The sequence below is a fragment of the Equus caballus genome, chromosome 18, assembly GCF_041296265.1.
Source record: "Equus caballus isolate H_3958 breed thoroughbred chromosome 18, TB-T2T, whole genome shotgun sequence".
Taxonomy (NCBI): Eukaryota; Metazoa; Chordata; class Mammalia; order Perissodactyla; family Equidae; genus Equus; species Equus caballus.
The window spans coordinates 50,753,674-50,776,469 of record NC_091701.1 but is presented as its reverse complement, the minus strand read 5'-3'; the positions used below and the strand labels follow the sequence as shown (position 1 = coordinate 50,776,469).

At 40.3% G+C, this 22,796-nt stretch overlaps 1 protein-coding gene across 15 annotated transcripts in view; it reads right to left on the bottom strand.

Annotated features, from left to right (window-relative positions):
- The window catches only part of MYO3B (myosin IIIB), a 409,714-nt gene that overhangs the window by 25,298 nt on the left and 361,620 nt on the right, over positions 1 to 22,796 (bottom strand). For 2 of the 15 annotated variants that reach the window (XR_011428259.1, XR_011428260.1), the window contains exon 32: positions 5,113 to 5,294. The exons of the other annotated variants lie outside the window; for them this stretch is intronic. The gene's annotated coding sequence lies outside the window, so the exon portion shown is untranslated. The remainder of the gene's footprint in view (positions 1 to 5,112; positions 5,295 to 22,796) is intronic. 15 annotated transcript variants of the gene reach the window in all.

The following is a 22,796-nucleotide window of genomic DNA, read 5'->3' as shown; positions in this document are numbered from 1 at the left end:
TAGAAGGACAAGAGCCAGCCATGTAAAGAGAGGTAAAAGTAGGGCTGGGGGACCATTCCAGGCTGAGGGAACAGTATATGCAAATAACATATTCATGTCCTCCAGGCAGATCAGACCTGACCAATGGGCTGGACCATAGTGAGAAAAGGGATCATAAGGAGAGAGAAAGTTGGAGAAAAGGCTGTGGACAGGTGATGCAGGGCTTTGATGGCCATGGAAGGGATTTGAATTTTATTTTAAGTCAGTGGGCAGCTACTAAAGGAGAATGGGAAGAAAAAAAGACATCAGACAGTTTATTTCTTTAACAAAGATCATTATCTCTGGTGGGAGTCCCTCCGTGGAGGTACAAGAATGGAAGACCAGTGAGGAGGTGACTGCAGGTCAGAGGTGATGGTTGTCTGGACCAGGTTGTGGTGGTGAAGAGGAAGAGAGGTGGACAAAAATCAAGATATGTGTAGGAAGTAAAAAACAGAACTTGCTGATGGATTGGATGTGGAAGGTGAGGGAAAGGGAACGACCAAGAATGACTTCTAGACTTCTGGCTTGGGTCCTTGGGCGGGTGGTATGTCAATTATTGAAATAGGGAACACTAAGGGAAGATTAAGGTTTCCGAGGCTGTGAGGAAATCAAGAGTTCAGCTTTGGACATGTTAAGCATGGGATGCCTGTGAAACATCTGAGTGGAGATGTCAAGTGGGAAGCACGTCTGGAATCCATAGAAACTGTGGGGGCCTGGAATTGGCCACCCCAAGATATGTCTCTTTGGCATGAGGATAGTTTGGGGCTGGTTACTTTTAATAAAATGCAGACAGGAAAGCAACTGAGAAGTAGAATTTACTTACCCTTTGTTAAAATACATTTACATTTGTAAGGGAAATCTCCATCTGTAAAGGTGTCTCCCTCTCTGTACCAGGAAGTAGGGGGATGACCTTATCTCTAGAAACTCTTATCAATGCAGAAGGCAAGGACTTAAATCTGCATAATAATCTTATTCCTGTTTACTGTGCTTGTCTGGTAACCTCCTGTAACTCACTCCCCCCACCCCCAACATCCTCCTTTGTCTTTAGCTGAATATGATATTTAAGGTGGTGGCTTCAGCCATTTTGGCGAGTTGCTTAGCTTGCCTGAGCCTCTCCCATGTATACATGTTATAAAGCTTTGTTTAATTTTCTCCTGTTATTCTGTTTCACGTGAATTTAATTCGTTCTCCAGCCAGAAGAACCCACAGTGGGTAGAGGAAATGTCTTCCTTCCCTACAAAACAATCTGGGCTGGACATACGAACTAGAGAGTCATCAACACATTAATAGAACTTCAAGTTTGTGGAATAAATATAGAGGGAGAAAAAAAAGGTTCTCAAATGCCTGAGTAACTCTAGCATTTAGAGGTCTTAGTAGGAAACAAAGACCAGCCATGAGGCTGGAGAAAAGCCAAGAGGGTGAGTCTTCACAGACGCTGAGAAAAGGGAATGGTTTACGAAGGCCCTGAGAGGTGGAATAAGAAAAGGACAGAGAAGCTCCTCTGGACCTGACAGCCCGGCGGTGTCTGGAGACCCTGACAAGTGTGTTTCAGGACAGTGATGAGTCCCAGGGGTTCTTCAGGGGAGGAAATACAGGCAACAGGTATAGTCAAAAATGTTTTAAAACTTGGCTAAGAGGAAAAGAGAAGAAGGCTGAGGGAGGAGAGCCCAGAATTAACAGTCTTTATTAAAGAGACACTATGAAAAATTCCGGAAGTGATTGGGTTTACCTGGAAGCTACCAGACTGTTTTCTACCATTAGCAAAAACATAGGCTAACCAGTTATAATCTTGTACATCTGTATTATGTGGCCTCTTTCTGAAATACCATGTTCCTCAAGTATCGTCTCCTCCTCCACTTTCTTTTGCTATATTTCTGGAAGAAGTCTGTTTGGGTTACTTTAGTTAATATAGCTTTTCTATCCTTGCTTTATCATATTTTGTCTCAAGTTCTGAAAAACATGCAGTGATTGAAGAATGTTCTTCTGTTTTAAGAGGTTTTTATTTTTTCCCTCTAACTGTAAAAATGCTGACCTAGTCAGTTTCTGTATCTCTTGGTACAGTTCACTTCCCTTTTAGCTTAAGGGTTATTAAATGAGAGTAAAATTTCATTACAAATTATAGTCAAAACAATGTTTAATATTTTTAATTGAAAAATTCACACACTTTAGGCATATTAAAAAAAGATAAATACCACAAAAGATAATAGAATGAATAATAAGTCCTCCCCAGACCCTAGTCCTTGCTCCAGAGGAAACTATTGGCATTCCTGTACTGTGTGAAATAGTCTATGTAGCTACAACTCTAAGGCTACAGCTCATGTCCTTAATGCAAACCCAAAACCCAAAACCCCAAACCAACCTCAAATGTGAGCATATTTCCATATTCTGTGCCTTGCTTTTTTCACATTTCAATATAACATGGAGGCTGTTCCATAGGAATACGTATGGATATAACACACTTTTTTCAGCTTCATAGTATTACATTTTTATGGCTGTGCCACCCTTTAACAATTTCTATTGATGAACATGTAGGTTCTTCTTAGCATTTGAAAACCACAAAATAAGAAATGCTCTTAAGTGACTACACAAAACCGTTGCCCAAGACTACACAAAACCTTTACCCAATATTACACAATTGTTATCCCAAATCCCAAAGAAAATTAGATTGGGAATAACTGCTATTTTCATAGTTTGTGATAAGAAAGATGGCTAGTGTTTTTGTGACTCTTTCCTCTACAACGTCTGGGGATATCAGCGACCCCAGTCTTTAGGAATAATAAGCGTAAGCAGTAGGAATACTAAGGAGAGAATGAATGTGAAAGTTTTAAGAAACTAAGAAAAACAATCCTTTAGAATAAAGAAATATTGTAAGGGCTGTCAAAGGTTTATATAGCAAGTACATGATTTGTTTTTTCTTGAATAATATGCTACAGAATTTTCAAAATGGCAGTTTTCTAAAGTTGCTTTCTTTGACACTTTATATTACACGGACCGTTAGCATTTTCAATGTCAAACAGTAACACGGCTTTCATTTGGGGGAGGTTGTTCATGGACCTAATCACTCTGTTGTGGAAGCCAAGTGCTCACAGGCTTTCCCCGAGGATCGCTGCGAACTAGGGAGCTGTGCCCCAGGGGAAGGGGGTTAGAGGTTTGTTTGGAAACACATAAAATAAAGTTTGGCAGTGAAGGTTTGGAAGTCAATCTTAAAGATTTTGTCTTTTATCCTGTGAGCCCTGGGGAGCATTGAGGCTTCTAATCAGGAGAATGACACATAATAATTGGTAGTGGCATGGAGAAGGCATTAGAGGAGGGACAAAAGGGAGAATCAAAAAGGCATTGCAGTAGTCCAAGCTGAGGTGACAAAAGCCTTGGCTAGAGTGACAGCAGCAGAAACAAAAAGTGAAAAGGACCTAAGAGTGAATCTTTTTTTTTTCTTTTTCTTAAGATTGGCACCTGAGCTAACGTCTGTTGCCAATCTTCTTCTTCTCCCCAAAGTCCCCCAGTACATAGCTATATATTGTAGTTGTGGGTCCTTCTAGTTGTGGCATGTGGGATGCTGCCTCAGCATGGCCTGATGAGCGGTGCCATGTCTGCACCCAGGATCCGAACAGGCGAAACCCTGGGCCATGGAAGCGGAGTGTGCAAACTTAACCACTCGGCCACAGGGCCAGCCCCTAAGAGTGAATCGTAACCCTTTTTCTCTGCCCCAGCACCCTTGAGAAGTAAGACAAATGCCATTAATTCACAGTGATTCACTCTGTATTCAAACTTTTGTTATAAATGCAGCAGAAAACCCAATTAAAAGGCTAAACCATTGAAGTGTCACAACACATCATTAAACTATATATAAACAAGGGAGTGATTGTCTTCAGAGTTTTCTGTTGCTCTGAATAGGCTGTCCTTGCATTCTTTGATTGGTGCCTCCATGAGCCATCACCGTTATAAGGTAGCAAGCCAAGACCTCCAAGAAGGAAAAGAATTGACAATGATGTCTGATTCATAAAGTTAATCATTTGTGCTAGGTAAATTCTAGAAAGTCTAAGGATGAACATCTTAAGGATGTTTATATTAAATCTAAATATTAAAAATAGTTTTTAAAATAATAAAAGAAATGGGTGAATATATAACTGGGGGTAGGAAAGACTTCTCTAGGTGTGAGACCAAAGGCAGATATTCTGAAAGAAAATATTGAGTTGACTACATTAAAATGAGAAAAACCTCCTCCAAAACCTTTTAACAATAAAAAAGCAAACAAAAACAGCAAAAAAAAAAAAAAAAAAAAAAACCCAAACAAAATTAAACGGCAAACAATAAAGTGGAAAAATATTTGTAACATCTATTAACAAGAGATCACTATGCCTAATGTATAAAATGCTATTACAAATCTTTGAGAAGAAGAGATTTCCTACTCAGAGCTCTCTTCGGAAAATAAAGCTGGTTGGGTGGACACATCCTCTGAAATGCCTCTCCTTTGATGTAAAAGCAGCCATAACTACCTGGAGTATGGCCAAATGGGTACTCCCAGTACTAACAGAATTATATGGCTTAGCTTGATACAGTCCTTTCTACTGGGTAGTAAGGAGACAGAGGATGACTAAGAACGTGACATGGTGGTAGGGGAGAAGGTCTCATAGAGTGAAAGGAAGACAGGATGGGTGGAAACACTGAGGAAAATAGTAGAGAAATGCTAAATCTATTTTTCAGGCAACACAATACACTGAGAAGAATGTAAAAGCATCTAAAACATAGGACCCAGCCTGCAGTAGGCACTTTATTAAATGTGTATTGAATTTAAGCAAAAGCATGACATGACTAGAGGCCAAGAGGCAGAGATGAAATAAGTCCTGCCTTTAATAATAATTACAATAATAGCTAATTATATTATTACGGCTTACTAGGTACCAGATTCTTAGCTTAGCTCTGACATGGGTGATTTCATTTAATTCTCATAACAACCCTGTAAGATTAGTACTATTATCTCCATTTTACAGATTTGGAAACTGAAACTCAGGAAACTGAAACGCTTTGCTCAAGCTCACATGACTAGAAAATGACCATGTGACTCAAATTTGACTCCAAAGCCCATGTTCTTACCACTATGTTCTACTTTTTCACTGGCCACTCCTCACCAGCATGGAGACTTGTGGTCTCAGAGGACCCAGGTCCTCAGCGACAAACATGGTTCTTGGTAGAAGGGCGGCAGTTTTGAATTTCCACATAGGATGGCTGGATTCCCGCAGTGCCGTAAAGCATCAGGCTAGGCTAGGAGGCTGAGGCTAAAAAAGGGAAGAGGTGCCAAAAATAAACGGTCTTTCTGTGCCTTGTACTTTCCAGTGACCAAACTGCTCTCTGTTTATTCAGATGGAGGTGGGCCCTGGTGCCAAGCACTGTACGTTGCAAGGGAATTCATTTGTGAGGCGCTTTGATGTCACATGCATCCCAGGAACACCCAGCTAAAACAGGGAGAGCTGCTTTGTGTTTATGCCTCTAAACAGAACCATTTGAGTACACAGACCAAAAGACCTGGTCTGGGAGCACTGCGTTTTCTCCAATAGAGTGATTCATTACTAATGTCTTCATTTTGGACACTGCAGTTGAATTTGAAGCCATATGCTTTAAATTAAAAGCACGCTAAGCAAATCACAAGTTTCTCAAGATGAAGCTTAAAGTCTGTTTTGGCATCTGTTGGTTGCCAAAAGACCATATGATCCTGTAATTAAACAACAAATATTTTCAGCAAAATCAATCATTTTAGCTGTCCCCAAATGCTATGATTATGATGTTTAGATGCTATGTTGAGCAATAAGTTGCACAACTAGACCTTTTTAGAATTGTTTGTTCCCTACTCCAATATTGTACTAATCTTTCTCTAGCCATCTTATTCCAATTCATTGTATTAGAATGCAAAACTTTTTAGTTACATGAGCAACAAACAGCAGAGCCACAGAGCCAGAAATGTCGGCAGCAGAACCACCACTATAGAGACTATTATATCTCCTCACAAGATTCATTCACCACGAGGTTGGTACCAGAATCAGCTAGGCCTCTTGGTTGTAGCCATCAGAAACCAACTGAGATAATCTTAAACGAAAAGGGAATTCACCGGAATGAAGTCAGGGACTTCATTTGATGGGGAGGTAGAGAACACAGCCTGGAAAACAGGCAAGATCCAGGGCACTCTGGAGGACCAGCGAGCGGAAAAAGGCCTGGCCACTGCTGCGCTCATGATTTCACGTCCCTGTGTCCTGGGTGGCTCAAGAGTCTGAGGGGCACCAGTCTGGCAGGGCCTCTTTTAAGGGCTGCTCCATGGATGCTCTATAGTGGAAGAGAGATGGGTGGCCCCTACGTCCCACCTAGATGGTGAGGAGATTCTCCAGGGAAGATGGAGGTGCTGTGAGAAGACAAGGTCAATGCTAGACAGCCAAAAATTCTGGTACCACTCTCCTAAAATGGAGACCATTTTATAATTTCCAGCCATGTTTTCCTCCTAAGCAGGAAAATCTGTGGACAGAAAACCAACTCTGTGAGGTCACAGAAGAGGCAAAGGTAGGACGCAGCACCTCATGAGCCAGGGGTGGCAAGCACAAGAGACTCCTTTCTGAAGGAATCTAAGCTTATTTCACAGGCTTGTGGCTGAAAAATGCTGGCTAAGAACGACAGCTTTTTAGGCTTCCTTCTGCTTGGAGGTTGCCTTCTACAAAATGCATCATTTCTTATCCCCTTAAAAGGTCTTCTCTACCTGGGAGGGCAGTGAGGTGCACGGGGTAGTGGTGGTTGAGGGGCAGAGGAGGGAAAAAAACAGAGGGTGAGACGCTTACTTAAAATGAGTCGTTCCTCCCCCTATGAATCTTAAAAGTGGGAGAAAAGATATAGTCAGAATTAAGGAATTTCATGGCTAAATCAAGTCCAGTTAGGAATGTGAGGGAATGCTTAGGTAGGCGGAACAGCTAGACACAGTGTTCTGCGTGATTTACACTCTGGGGCCCAGGTGAACTTAGGTAAAAGCAAGCTCAGATGAGGAGAAGGCACAGGGGAGCCCCAGGGGCTGTAATAGTCAACAGAGGGACCACCTAGGAGGTGAAATGTGAGGGGCTCAAGGGCCAGCCCTCTCCAGGGCCAGCTTTTTTAGGGGGTGGAGGTTAAGGTAGGCATGCTCCTCAGAATGGTTGTGATGGGGCTTCTTGGATTATTTTCAGTGTTCCAACAAATCCAGTGAGAACCATAAACATGCTAATTAGAACTTCAAATTTCTTTCCTTTTGGCCTGAAACAAACTCATTCACTGTAGTGCCATTCACTGTTTCATGCGGGTGGGTTAAGTCCTAATGGCAACCACTCCTATAATTAATAAAGTGGGAAAGTTAATTTTACTAAATAAATTATACCCTAAGGAAAAGATACAAATTTCAAAATATATTATCCACAAGAGAGAATAATAGAAGGTGTTATAAGTGGCAAAAATGTTGGAAACACCTGGATTTGGGCATTTTTTACTACACAAGGTCCCCACTAAGATGCAAACATATTTGGAGAAAGTGGATTCATTAGCAATAGCGACCACAGAAGTCTCATTCATTCATTAGATCAGCTGAGAGAGCAGCAAGGATTGGTTGGGGAAGGGGTGAGAAGGGAGGCCTAGGAAGGCCCAGATGTGATGTTCTTTGGAGCTGGGAGACCCCAGAATACCCTTAAAGCACTCAGAGTGTAATAGTAAATAAGGAGAAGGGGGCAAAATTAGGGGGTGGCAGAGATATAAGGTTAATAATGGCTTCTACCTCCTCATAAATAAATTTAGGCTTGCCTGTTCAAGCTGTACTAGACAACTCATCTCCCTAGTGGCCATGAGATTCCCATCAACCATCTGGCCATCTTTAGTTAAGGCAGTAGTGCAAGAACTACCACCATTTTTTGAACACCTCCGGCATGCTAGGGGCTGGACTGCCTGATTGGCATATATTATCTTTTCTTCTCTCCACAACTCTGTCAGATGGTGGTTATTGTTCCTGTTTTACAGATGAAACTTAGGTTCTGGGAGAGAAGTGACTTGCCCAAGATCCCATGGCTAGTGCATGCTGGAGCCAGCTGTGAATGTTAGGTTTCAGAGTCTGTATCACTCTCTTGCACAGGTACCCTGGAGCCTGGGGCACAACCCTGTCCTTAGGTCCTCTCCACACTACTCCACTCAGCTGAGTCAAGTGCAGCCAATCAGGGTTTAATAGTCCCCTTCTGTGCCCAGTACTGGGCTGCCTTCAGTACAATAGATAGAAAAGTGACAGATGAAGGTGTGTAACTCCAGTTCAGCAATGAAGTGTGTGTGTGCTGGGAGAGAGTGCATACACACAGAGCAGCCATGAGCAACAGAGAAAAGCAAGTGTGAAAGGCTGCAAGGAGGAGGCAGAGACTGAAACATGGGTGGGACTGGGGCTGGCACCGAGAGGCTGGTCTTAGCTTGAGGCATAGGTTACCTCAATACCCTGTCCCTGGGTGGGTATCAGGGAGCTGCTCAGGACCTGCCATTCTCAGGGCCATGATTTCCTAGCACAAAGTTAGCCATTTTGCTGTTTACTCCCCCAACACCTGAGGTAAAATTCCCATTTGCTATTAGATAATGTGTTAGATGTGTGGTAGCTCAAGTGATAGAAACCATTTCAAATTTGTTTACCTAACAGGAAACATTGGTTTACTTGACAAAATAGTCTGGGAGGAAGAGCTGCCTTCAGGTGTTCCAGGGGCTTAAATCATATAACCTGGATTTTCTCTTTCCTATGGTCCCTTGTCTGCCTACAGTCTTCCTTCCCTCCATCTCTAAACCCTGCTCCTCCCTCTGCATGGACCACACTCTATTTCACTTCATGCAGCCTTTCTCTACTTGGCAGTGGTGGTGGTGGCAGAAGTGGCAGGGCAGGAGGATGTGATTTGGGGGTGGGAGGTAGCCATATATAAAATCTCAGATAGGCCTAACCTGAGGCACTGGTCCAGGTCCTACCCCAGACCAGTCACAGTGGCCAGGGGGATAAGTGATTCTGATAGACTAGGCCTGGGTCATGTACCCAAAGATTTGACCAGGAGTTACAGAAATCACCTGAGAGCCTCATCAGAACCACATGAAGTGTGGGTGCTGGAGGACAATTTGCCAAAGGAAGGAAGGTGACATGATCAGAAGAAGCGGAGGAGAAGGAATGCTGGGCTGACAACACTAACAGTTGTTGGTTACAGTGTCATTATGAATATCACAATGTGCAAAGTCACTGAGCTCCATGAAATAATGTATTCTCTATGAAAAACAGCCAGACATCTCATGACATAGGAAAATCTTACAGATGCTCCTGACTAATGACTACCAGGGTGCACATCAGAGACAGCTGGAAACAAAACAGTGGAAAGCCAAGGCTGCATCATGTTCAAGTGTATGGAGCTTGTTTATTTTAAGATGTGCAGTTCTCTTTTAACAGTTCCCTCACTCCGGTCTCTGTTCTCCAGCTTTTGCTAAGAGGTGGGAGACAGACAGTGAAAATTGATATTCAGGTCTGTTTATCTGCTTGGAGATGTATCTCTTCTATGCTGATGTGTGCAAGGGGCTGCGGGTTCTGGAGTCAGTGGACTTGGGGAAACTCTGTGAATGTGGGTGAGCTATGTTGGGTCACTGAACCTCAGTTGTCTCATTTGTACAACGGAGATGGTAAGACTCTCCTTAAGTTGGTGAGGGATTCATTCATTAATGAATTCACAGTTGGTAATATTTATTGATATATCTACCATGGCTGTACATTGGGCACCAAGGGTATATCACTAAACAGGACAGACAGGATCGCTGCCCTCAGTGAAGGAGACAGATGAAAGGAAATGATATCAAAAAAGCACCTGGTATAAAATAAATAAGCCCTGGGGATGTAATGTACGGCATGGTGACTATAGTTAACAATACTGTATTGTATATTTGAAAGTTGCTAAGAGAGACCTTAAAAGTTCGCATCACAAGAAAAAAAGTTTGTAACTATGTGTGGTGATGGATGTTAATTAGACTTATTGTGACGATCATTTCACAATATATACATGTATTGAATCATTATGTTGTACATCTGAAACTAATACTATAATGTTATATGCCAATTATATCTCAATAAATTTTTTTTAAGAAGCACCTGGCACAGAGCCAGTGCTCAATAAATAGGAATTGCCTTCCCTTCCCCTGCCAATCCATTCACTCACCTTGTCTTAACCTAAAAATGGTGGCAAGTCTCTTAATTTCTGTGAGCCTCAGTTTTCTCACAGGCTTACTGAAGGGTTTGGAGAGACTTCTGATGTTTCTTCTTCCTTTAAATTCTGCAGATCTCTGGGGCTGGCCCCGTGGCCGAGTGGTTTAGTCCGCGCGCTCCGCTGCCAGCGACCCAGTGTTTCGTTGGTTCGAATCCTGGGCGCGGACATGGCACTGCTCATCAAACCACGCTGAGGCAGCGTCCCACATGCCACAACTAGAAGGACCCACAACGAAGAATATACAACTATGTACCGGGGGGCTTTGGGGAGAAAAAGGAAAAAAATAAAATCTTTAAAAAAAAAAAAATTCTGCAGATCTCTACTTCCCTTTCTTCTTCACCCAGGGCACAGAAAATGGGCTTAAAAGGAATCTTTGGGGACTATCACTTGAATCCTTTCTTTTGAAGGGCAGCTTCATTCTTGTTGCCAAGCTGGCCTTGCACCATCAGCCTGACCCCCAAATAAAGCTTAGTAGGGATATTTCTACCCCACCCAAAACATCCTGAAAAAGCACCTCTATCAATAGAAATGAGATATAAGAGTGATTTTACAATCCACTTAAGAGGCAGTGTGGTTTCACATATAAGAGAGATTTCACATATAGGAGTGGCTTTACAACACACATAAGAGGTAGTGTGGTTATGATAAGGGCTTTCATTCAGATAGATCTGGCTGCAATCTCAGCACTAGCTATGGAATTTCAGACACATGATTTAGCCTCTTCATGCCTCATTATCCACATGTATAAATGGGAATAAAAAATCTACTTCAATAGGGATATTGTGAGGATTGAATAGGACAATGTATGTGGGCGTGCCTGGTGCAGAGTAGGTATTTATAAATGGAATATACTATTGTGAGTTGAGAAATGACTGCACGTTAACTGCAGAATGGTAGATGTAAGGAACTTCTGCTGGGAAGTAAAGCACCTATAGTTGGTTCCAGATTTCTACTATCAAGCTTAATACATTTTAAATGAGTTTAATACATGATATTTGTGCATTTGGTATATACATTATTCTTTTAGCAGAAGGCTGGAGGGAGAGACATTAAGAAAGCTAGCCAGGAACTGTGATACTTACCTGTGAACCAAAGGTGTTGGACTAGATGACCTCTAAGATCCTTCTTAATTCTAAAGTTCTATCATTCCAGGCTTTGCTGAAAATCTCTGGGGGAATTTTCCAAAAAAGAAAAAAACGTGTCTTTTGTCCTACTCTGTTTCACTCTCTCTTCCCATGCTGGACCTGCCAACTGATGACTGTTAGCCATCCTTTGTTATCACTGAACTCTGTTGTTATTAACCTCACGTTTTCATAGAAAATCTCTTTTGTCCACTGAAATGTGAAAAGATGTGGTTTACAATCCCAATAGCTCTTTGATTTTTTTATTTTTGATCTCAGAGAAAGTGGTTTGAACTCATTTAGCATGATCATGAGAAATAATAGAGGCCCTATGTACCTTTAACACAGAGACCCAAGAGTTTTAGGCCTCCTGGGAATGAGATTAGTGCTTGTGAAGGTCTAACATTGGAGGCACATATTGACACTGTGCAAGCTCTTAAATCCACAGGAATCTGCTAATGCTCAAAGGAGAGCAATCAAAAACCTCAATTAATAATTATGTCAATAGACTTCGCGAAGGAAAGAAAAAATTATCATGCCTGAGGCTACTGGAAAAAAATAAAGTTCCAAATAGGGAGGGAGAAGTAATAAAGTATCCAAAGGCCCAGTTTGATGATGTTCACTTTTAAATGTTGAGAGCAAATGTGGCATTATGACCTTTTTCTTCTACCAGCCTACTGTAGCAGGAGCCTGTGGCCTCTGAGTATTGGGACACATTCTCTCAAGTTAGGTGACTCAAAGATCCTGTTGCAGAGTCAAAAGTCTGAGGGACTGCGAGTGTGAAGAGAGCAGTTTAGCCAATGTCTTTTCCAGCAGCATCCTAGAGGTCCTGAGGGAGAGAAGCGATTTGGAATACCACAGCCCACATTCCAGAAAATTCTAAATTTGGTATCAAAGTGTAACAGGTCCTCCCACCCTCCCTTCTTGGGTTTAAAAGAGACCAGCAGACCACATCGTTTTTCTCCAAATTCAGCTAGATTTTCTTCGTTCAGTTGCATGCCCTGTCCTTCAAGGAGGAAAACGTACAGATGAAGAAAGATCTTTCAGGTAATTGGATTTGTAGATTCAGAGAGTTTTGAGGCAAAAAAAAATTATATATGGCACACTCCGTCTGGTAACAGAAAGGGAAATGTTTGAAAAAAAGTCTGAAGAAAGCAGGCTTAGCTGGTGTGAGGAGGGGAGCATTTGGTTGGCTCCCGGTCTGCTTTGTGCCTGGCTCCCTCATTACAGGTGGATTAAAAATGAAATATGTTAATGTGGGGAGGGAGCCATAATCAGGAATTTCATTAGATGTAAACCCCAAATATGAAAGAGTATTTCCACTTGTTTCCAAACAGCTTAGAGTGTCAACTCTTAAAGGAGACAGTTAGGATAGAACTTTTGAGGAAAATCCCTCAATTTTTGAATTTTTGTCCTTTTATTCAAGCAAAAATTCACTCTCCTGTGCCTTTTGGTTGTTTTCAGATAAAGTAACTCTACCAACACTTTTGTCCTGGAAACTAACTTCCAATTTTCTTTATATATAAAATATATATGTTTATATATATATGTTTATATATAAACATATATAAACATACATATACATATGTAAAGGAAATATATATTTATATCTATAAAGGAAATAATATATACACATATATGTGTATATACGTATGTATACATATGAGTATGTGGTACCTCTGAGTTCACCATAATTTGGACAGTGGTTGTGATAAAGAGAATTAACTACAGAAAGTGACAAGTTCAAAGAATATTTTGACCAAGCCAATTCAGACATAAATCCTCTATGGTTTTGTGTTTTGGAGTAGTTATTTTCTTTCTCTACCTGTGTTAGTATGAATTCAACAGAACAATTAAAAAAACCCACAACATGCCCCGCTGCAAAGGCAGGTGTGAAAAGCTAAGCCCTTTCTGTTACAGTCAGTTGACGTTACTTTTCTCTATCACCAAGTGCTCCTTTGGCAAACATGCTGAAATTCTCACTTTGTTGGCAGTGGGCAGACTTGGTGAGACAGAAAACCAATATACCCATTCATTTAAAAAAAAAATCCAAATTGAGTTTCAAAGTTTTTACTTAAGTGTTGTTTATACAAACTGTTAAATATTTGGATAATCAACTGTCAAAGTAGCAGTTCCTGGAAGAATTACTTTCCATGAAGCTGCCAAAGTATCTGATTTTGACATCAAATTAATTTCACAAAATTTTTGATTTAGTTTAAATCAAATTTAGACTTGATTCAGAGCCATCAATAATTAAATTTTATGAGCACACAGCAGAATCTCTGGTGCCTGGCAGTCCTCAGGACCCCTGAAACCCAAACTTCCACCATGTGACCTTTATTCAGGGGCAGATTTGCTTTTAAATTAAGGACTTTTCATCTCACAGAAAAGGAAAAATAATGAGCAATTTCTTGGGTCACGTATCTCTGCTGCCAGAAAAATAAAAGACATCGAATTTTTCAGTAACATACATAACAAGCACCATTTTTACTTTTATGTAAAGTATCAACTCCACATGTAATTGCTGAATATTTTCTAAATTAAGAGCCCATGTGGTGAGCGGGTGCACACAAAAAGATAATCAGAAAAATCTCGGCATTAAAATATAGTCTCCAAGTAAAAACACATAAATCACTTTGTAAGGCTCAGCCTGCTGTGAGAATTACTGCTCTCAGCCTCGTATTTCTGTTGAGTCTAGTGCAGAGGAACTAAAAATCGACTGGGCCTGTGAACTTTAGGTCACAAGGTAAAGGTAAGGAAAACAAATGGCTACATACCACAAAGCCAAAGACCAAACACAAAGCAACACAGAGATCTACTCTTGGGTTTTACTAGAAGACTTGTATTCTCGTGCCTACTTTTCATTTCACCGCTTAGTAAATTCACTGCATCAAAGGCGCCACTTTCCTAAGGGAGGAATAACAATTTCTCTCCTTGAGCAAACCTCGTGCGCTTTCTTGAAGTGATTTCCAACTCCAAGAGATGTGACTCTAACTATTTCCTTACTCAGTTGCTTGTTCAGAGCCTGTTGCTGATGAGACCACAGGTAGAGATTTTTCCACTGCCTGCAAATGGTATCCCTAACACTGGTTGGTCATCTCAAAAGTATCACAAAAGGGCGAGCCTGAGAGTGTGTCCGTGCCCAATATGACCCCGAGCCCACTCCTGGAAAACCATGAAAGAGTATGCAAAAGTGGGGGTGGCTCTGCAAAAGCTCAAGGCACTAAAATGCGGGCAGGTGGTAAAGGTGAGCACACTGCTCAGTCATGCTGCTGCTTTCTGTTCTGAGCTTTCAGAGGTGAGCTAGGTATAAAAACAGATATTTTTTGGGTCCTCCATAAAGAAAGACATGCCCAGTGACTCCTGAAACTCTTCTTGGCGCAGGACACAAAGAATCACTAGGAGTATACATTATTCACCTGGGATGCATTATTCAGGCTAGTAGAAACATTTGCAACCTGAGGACATGCTGGAATTTATGTGTAAGACTTATTTATCAGGTTTCCTCTTTGTGCATGTCCCTAGAGCTGTGGTTTTCAAACTCGGCTACACATTAGTGCCATCTGGGGAACTTTAAAATAATCTTGACGGCCAGGCCACACCCCAGAACAATTAAATCAGAATCTCTGGAGATGAGACCCAGGCAGGCCCATATTTTTTAAAGCTCTCCTGGCAATTCCAATGTGCAGCCAAGGGTGAGAAGCAGTGTACTAGAAGAATAACAGGCAGTTGCACGGACCTGGGACTCAGGAGCTGAGAAAGGTGGGAAGGTTCTCGGTTATGCTGACTTGTTGCAAGTGTCCCAGATTTCTAGGGTAACTACCTAGTGTTTACTGAAAACTTATTTCAGTTTTTTTCCTAAGGGTCAGAATCAAAGGCAGACAGCCTAAAAATAACTCATCAGCAGCTTGTTTGGCTGATGGCAATGTTGGAAATTCCAAATTGCCTTTTAACTTAAGCTTATTGCCTTCTCCCTTTGAAATACTGTAAGTATTAAGAATCAAGTTACAGATCAATAAAAGGTCTTGTTAACCGTGTTAACGAGTGTGAAAGGTCCAAGCCAACAGCCAATCCCTACGAATATTCCCTGGCACTTACGTAACCCTCTACCTAAAATTCAAGAAACACTTAGAGGGGAAAAACGGCAAAGATAGTCGAAGAGAACTGTATTTCCTTAAAGGAATGACAAGTGATACATTTTCCACATTAATTTATATCCACCCTTCCTCTCCACAGGCTCAATTAATAAAAGTTATGCATAAATCATAGGGGAGATCATTAAATCAACCAGTTCACGGTGCCAATTAATTGGTAAATAAATACTTGATGAAAATGGTGACGGGTGTACAGATTCTGTTTTTCTTTGAAAAAAACATAGGAAAAAAACAGGAAAAAAAGCTTTATCTATAGCTTTGGTAGAGATATTCACACCTCATCCACTTCAATTTTATAATATTCGCTGTTTGTTGGAGGGTGATAAACCACAAAAATAGAGCCCCACAGGGGGACGATAATCCTGGATGAAAAGTTTAAAATCAAATAAAAAATTCAGATTCATTTAATTAGCCAGATGCCTGGTAGTATGTACATAAGTCATCTGAAATCTGGGTGTTACCACACTTTTGTTTTGTTCCAGTTGTTTGTCATTGTGTGAACATAACTACAGACAGAGGAAAAGAAAGCAAGATAGGCACAGGAGAAGATGAAAATAGCTCTTTGCCAGGATATATTGAAAACAAAAAAAAGATGTTTTGTAAATTAGCTTGCTTTCTGAAGTTTAACTTTTTTCTTTTTAAAAGGTTACTGCTGTATATGAAAAATAACATTTTCAGATAGAAAAACTTTTTTCCCCTCACCATGTGACCTGATTTTGAGGTCAGGCGGTACTGCTTGCCAGCTCTGAGACCTTGGGCAAGATACTAAACCTCTTTCCTCATCAGGGAAGAATAATGGTACCTACTTATAAAGATGTTGTCTTATTTAAGATATTGTGTGAGAAACATTTAACCCAGGTGCAGGCACAGAGTAAAATGCTCACAAAATATTTGTTATTGTTGATGTTATTTACTATGGGTAGATAAGCCTAGTACCCGTCTTGATTTTTCCGCAAAGAAATGCAATTCTTACAGAAATGGATCCCTCAGAGCAAGGACCTGGGTTTAGATGTGAATCGAGACTAGTGGCCCTAAGTAAAATGAAAATTCAGAAAAATGATGCCTCCAGCCTTGACCTGTCATTCCCGTTTCTCAAGGAGACCCTGGATGTGGCCAAGGGAACAATGAAGGCAAACTTAGAAATGACACAGTGTTCCTAGGGCCTGTGGGAGAAGGCTCAGTGAGAAAGGACCCAATCCTAGTTTGGCAGCTATGGAGAGGGGGTTATATCTCCTAGCCAAGCTGAGACTTTCATACCCTTTGAAGCAAGCTGTTGCTGAAAAGAGTCTGTAGACCTCCAGAGAGTAAGCTCAGGAGGGCATTCTGTGGGAAAGTAAAAGAGAAAGTCCTATTGTTTCTTTCCTCTAGGCCCCAAGAGAGAAAAGCCACAATGACAATTGTTTTTCTTAACAAAATGTTTAAATATTGAATGCCTTTTGCTCAGCAGTTATGTCACTCTTCTGGGGGACCTAGATGTCACAACTCTTGCTGGGTTTTTTATTTTTCAAAGAGCAAGATGAGAGAGGAGGAAAGAAGTAGAGGAAGAAAAGGTGGGCAAAATGAGGGAAGGGGAATTGTGAGGAAAAGCAAGAGACTGAGGGAAACTGGAGAGTTCTCACTGGGTGCCTGTGAATTGCAGCTGCCCTTTCTGAGCAGCCGTCTCAGGAGTCGTTTAGAGCAGGTCTAACCAAGGATGTGTGATTAAATACAGGGACTCCAGCAATGAGCCCAGAATTGGAGAGAAGGGCAGCAAGGTCGTCTTCCCTTGAAAACAATGCTCTTCCCCCATGGCTTGACTCCATCCCACACACATTTGCCCCAAAGCCTATATTATTCTGCTTTTTTTCTGGAGTCTAAGAAAGGAAGCAGTAGTTGGACACTAGACTTCATATCTCCAATCGTAACCCTTCCCAAACTACTTCTCTGAGTGACATCAAACTCCAGAAACTCCTGTCCCTTGGCTTATTGGGAATTTTCCAGACCTAGTGGTAGTACAACTTTAGTCATTACCAATTTGAATCTGATTACAGTCCTAGAACTTCTCCACAAAGTTGTGTTCATGAAACAGCCTTTGCCCTGGCAAAGATTTTTTTTCTTCCTGAAAAGTGGATAGAAGGTAATTTATAAATCAATAGGCTGCCTTATAACTGTTGGCCCATCCAACCTTCGAGTATATCTTACATTAGATTAAGATGATCCTCAGTTTTTTTGGGTTGATTTTACTTGTTAATAATGACACACACTTTTCAGCTTCTTTCCACTACATATTTTTTTATAGCTTTGTTAAAATTGCCACAAATGATTCTTGCCTGAAAAGATAGTTCATTAACATATACCATCATCATCAAAAGCATGATGTTATTATTGTATGTAAAGTAAATATTAGCTTTGGTAATAAATCAGATAGAGGTTAAGTTGCTTAATTAAAATTCTGATGATTGAGCAAGATCCAAATTTGCAAAGGAGGCTGCAGCCAATTACAGAGCCGAATGATAGTTTGACATGGCTTTGGGGCCCCTTCCCATAAAGTGCACCAGCACCCCTTCCACAACCACCTCAGTAAACACACAATCTCAGTAGAAACAGCAGGCTATGCAAACACAGCTTCAAGTCTAGTCTTTCTAGCAACTCTCCAACTAGGTTGCAGTTCCTGACATCTGCCTGTGTGGGGATTTGGGAGCCAGCACTGGCTATAGCTATTTGAGAAGCAATGTTTTGGGTGTTCTGTTTACTGAGGAGATGTATAGAGAGAAGAAAATCTGACCAACTTTTGTATTAAATCCTTTAACAAACATTAATTAATATCTACCAGTGAGCAAGGAGCCCTATTAAGGTGTGACAGAAAAGATTCCAAATCTTTAGCCTGATTACAAGACCTGTCCCTTGCCTCTCTCTCCAAACTTATGGTACATTATGCACCAGGTAGACCAGACTTCTTCCAGTCCTTCCAGATTCTTGTATGTTCTCTGCTTTCTTTTTCTCCCAGCTTTTGCATCATTCCCTCTGCCTGGAACACACTTCCTGCTATATTGTACATGACTAATTTCTATTCATCCTCTAAGTCTAAGCTTAGTTATAATTTTCCTAGGAAAGTCTTCTCTGATCGCTTGGACTAGGCTATGTCCCTTTTCTATATACTCCATAGCCTCCTGAACTTCTCCTTTCAAATAATCCCTTTCATGTTTATCATTTTTAAATGTCTTTCTTCCCTTCCACAAATTTCACGAGGCAGGGACTATCTCTGTCTTGTTTACAACTATGTCCCCATAGCCTAATACCTCATGCCTCGCTAGAATAGTTGCTTCCTGTTTATTAGTTTATTTAATTGAATAGAATGATCCCTTCCTACAGGGGCTCCTATAATAGGAGAGGGGAAAAAATTAGACAAGTGCCAGAGTGTATGTGTGTACATATTTAAGCACCAAAAATTAAAACCTAACAATAGCAACACTATGAAAAACATTCCAAGCCAAGCCTTACCAGTTTCTGGTTCTCCTAATATTGAGTAATATCATACGGGTTTAAATTTCTACCTATGGTCATTGCTACTGTTGCAGATGTTTAGCTGCTGTTTATGAGAATTAGCAAAAAGAACTCAATCTCTGAGTACTAAATCTTGTGTCCCTATATAGTTCAAACTTACATTTTTTTCCCCCAGGGACATAGCATTCAGGCTTGACTTAGCTTTTCCTGCATAGGCAAGTTGTCTGGAGTATTATGACTAATGGTGAGCTGATGGCACATGGGCTCTGGCAGATCAAACCACCACAGTGAGAGAGCACCCAAGAGCTCTGTCAGCCAAGGTTCTGCATGAAAACCTCTGAAAAACATTTTCTTAAGTCACTGATTTCACAGAATTGTGCTAAGCTCTGAGGAGAAACTAAAAAATTACAAAACTATACTAAACAAAACTATAGCTAATGTTATAAAGTACTAGCAAGTAAAATTTAGTAGTGTATAAAAATACATTATGATCAGTAGAATTCAAGAATTTCAAGGATGGTTCAACATTTAAAAAGTCTATTAATGTATAATACCAATACACCACACTAACTAGAAAGTTAAAGTAGACTATAGATTCTAAAATAGAACTTTAGTTCTGTGGTTCATCTGAATAGATAAAGAAATAGCTTTTGACAAAACATAACACTCTTAAATATTATCAAACTAGAAATACAAGATAATGTACTTAATTTCATAAAATTAATTTATTAAAAATTTACAGCAAAAATCACAGTTGGTGAAACTTTAGAGGCATTCTCATTAAGGTCAGGAATTAGATAGTCATGCTCATTAATTCTGCTTATAGTCAATATTACATTGACGCTTCTAGACAATGTGATAAGGCAAGAAAAAAGAGTATAATTGGAAATGAAGAGATAAATTTTTCTTATTTCTAACAATATGATAGGCTATATAGGAAACCTGAGACAAGCTACAAACTATTGAAACTAACAAGTTTAACAAGTCGATGTTTAAAATCAACATACAAAAATCAAGTGTTTCCATATCCTAATAATGACCAACTCAAAAATATAATGCAAAAAAGTCTCATTTACAATAGCAACAGAAAATATAAGTGTGGTAGCCCGCCTCCAAGATGGCCTCCAATGGTGCCCCCGACTCCCTGCCTTCCTGGTATGGCTGTGTAATCAATAGGATACCACAGAAACAACAGTATGTGACTTCCTAGGTTGGATCATATAAGGTACTGTTGCCTGAACCTTTCTCTCTTGGATCCCTTGTGGGTAGAAGCCAGTCACCAAGTCATAAGGATACTAAGCAGCCCTAAAGAAAGGCCCATGTGGTGAGGAACTGAAGCCTCTTGCCAAAAGCCAGTAAGGAACCAAGGCTTCTTTCAAACAGCCACCTTAAAGGCAGATCCTCCAGCCCCAGTCAAGCCTTCAGATGACTGTGGCCCTGGTTGGCACGTTGACTTAAATCTCATGAAAGATCTTGAGCCAGAATCACACTAAGCTAAGCTAAGTGTGCTTCTGAATTCCTGGCTCTCAGAAACTGTGAAATAATAAATATTTGATATATCCACTAAGTTTTGGGGTGATTAGGCAGCAATAGATAAATAATTTTAACAAAAATTAATAAATAAATTTAAGAAAAGCTATGAAAGGTTTTTATGGGAAAATATTTTTAAAACTTTACTGAATGACATAAAAGACAAATTGAATACATTGAATAAAATCATTATTCTCTACTTATAATGATTGAAATTCTTTCCAATTTAAACTACATATTCAGGGTAAAATCTCAACTCACTTCCTACGGAACTTGATGAGCTAATCCTGAAATTCATGTGGAAGATCATAAGGGCAAAAATATTCAAGAAAAATCTGAAGAACAATGCCAGATGTGTGGAGGGGGATGGTGCTTGTCTCCCAGATATCAAAACTTATTATAAAGCTGTTGTAACTAAGACAGTGTGGTATTGGCACAGGGATAGACAAATAAATCAATGGAACAGAATAGACAGTGCAGAAACAAACGTGGAACCCTGATCTACGTGGTAGGCAGAATAATGCTCCTCTTCCACCCAAGATGTCCACATTCTAGTCCTCAGAATTTGGGAAATATGTTAGGTTACCTGGTAAAGGGGAATTAAGATTGCTAATCAGCTGACCTGACTTTAGAATAGGAGATTATCCTGGATTATCTGGGTGGGCCCAATGTAATCACAAGAGTTTTTAAAGGTGGAAGCAGGAGGCAGAAGAGGAGTCAGTGCCACATAGATGGCATTATGGGAAGGATTGGCCTGGCATTGCTGGTTTTGAAGATGAAGTAATGGGCCACAAGCCAAGGAATGCAGAAGGCATCCAGAAGCTGGAAAAAGCAAGGAAACGAATTCTCCCCTAGGACCTCTAGAAGGAATGTAGCCTGGCCAAAACCTTGATTTTAGCACAGCAGGACCCATTTGGACTTTTGACTTCAAGAACTGTAAGATAATAAATTTGTGTTGTTTTAAGCCACTAAATTAGTGGCACTTTGTCACAGGAGTAATAGAAAACAAATACAATCTATGTTACAAATCAGTACAGAAAAGACACACTAGTCAACAAATGGAATGGGACAAATTGGTTATCTACATAGAAAAAAAGAAAACTTTTCCTCTCTCATGTCATATATAAAAGTAAATCTTTGGGGGCCAGCCCGGTGGTCGAGTGGTTAAGTCCACGCGCTCTGCTTGTGTGGCCCAGGGTTTCACCAGTTCAAAGCCTGGGCGCGGACATGGCAGTGCTCATCAAGCCCTGCTGAGGTGGCATCCCACATGCTACAACTAGAAGGATGCACAACTAAAAATACACAACTATGTACCAGGGGAATTTGGGAGAAAAAGGAAAAATAAAATCTTAAAAAAAAAAAGCAAATCTTTGGGGCTGGCCCCATGGTCGAGTGGTTAAGTTCACACGCTCAGTTTCAGTGGCCTGGGGTTTTGCCAGTTTGGATCCTGGGCGTGGACATGGCACCGCTCATCAGGCCATGCTGAGGCAGCGTCCCACATCACACAACCAGAGGGAGCTACAGGTGGAATATGCAAATGTGTACTGAGGGGCTTTGAGGAGAAGAAGAAGAAGGAAAAAGATTGGTAACAGATGTTAGCTCAGGTGCCAATCTTTAAAAAAAAAAAATCTGAGATGGAGTGTGTACCTATATGTGAAAAACAAAATATTAAAACTTTCAAAAGATATAAAGTTTAATATCTTTTTGAGCTTGAAAAGGGAAGATTTCTTAAACAAGGCACAAGAAGTACAAGCCATCAAGAGAAGACATTGATAAAACGATGTTAAAATTAAAATCACTTGTTCAACAAAAGGTACTAAATAAATATAGAAGACAAGACGCAGACTAGGAGAATATATTTGCAATGCATCTAACCTGCAAAAGATTAACATTCACAATACAGAAATAATTCTTAAAAACTAACAAAAGAAAGCCAACTCAGTAAAAAATGGATAAAGGACACAAATAGGCAGTTTCCAAAAAAGAAATTCTAATGCCCATTAACATAGGAGAACGTACTTTTCTTTATTATTAGCCAGAGACAAGCAAGGAGAGTGATACACCATTATGTTTCTGACTGGAAAAAATATTTTAAATTTGAAAATTCTAAGGGTTGGTGAGGATATAGAAAATAGGAAGGCTCATAGTCTTCTGGTGTGAGCGCAGATTTGTAATTTATTTTTGGAGAGCAATTTGGCAATATTCTGAATAGAAGAAGATATGCATCTTGTGTG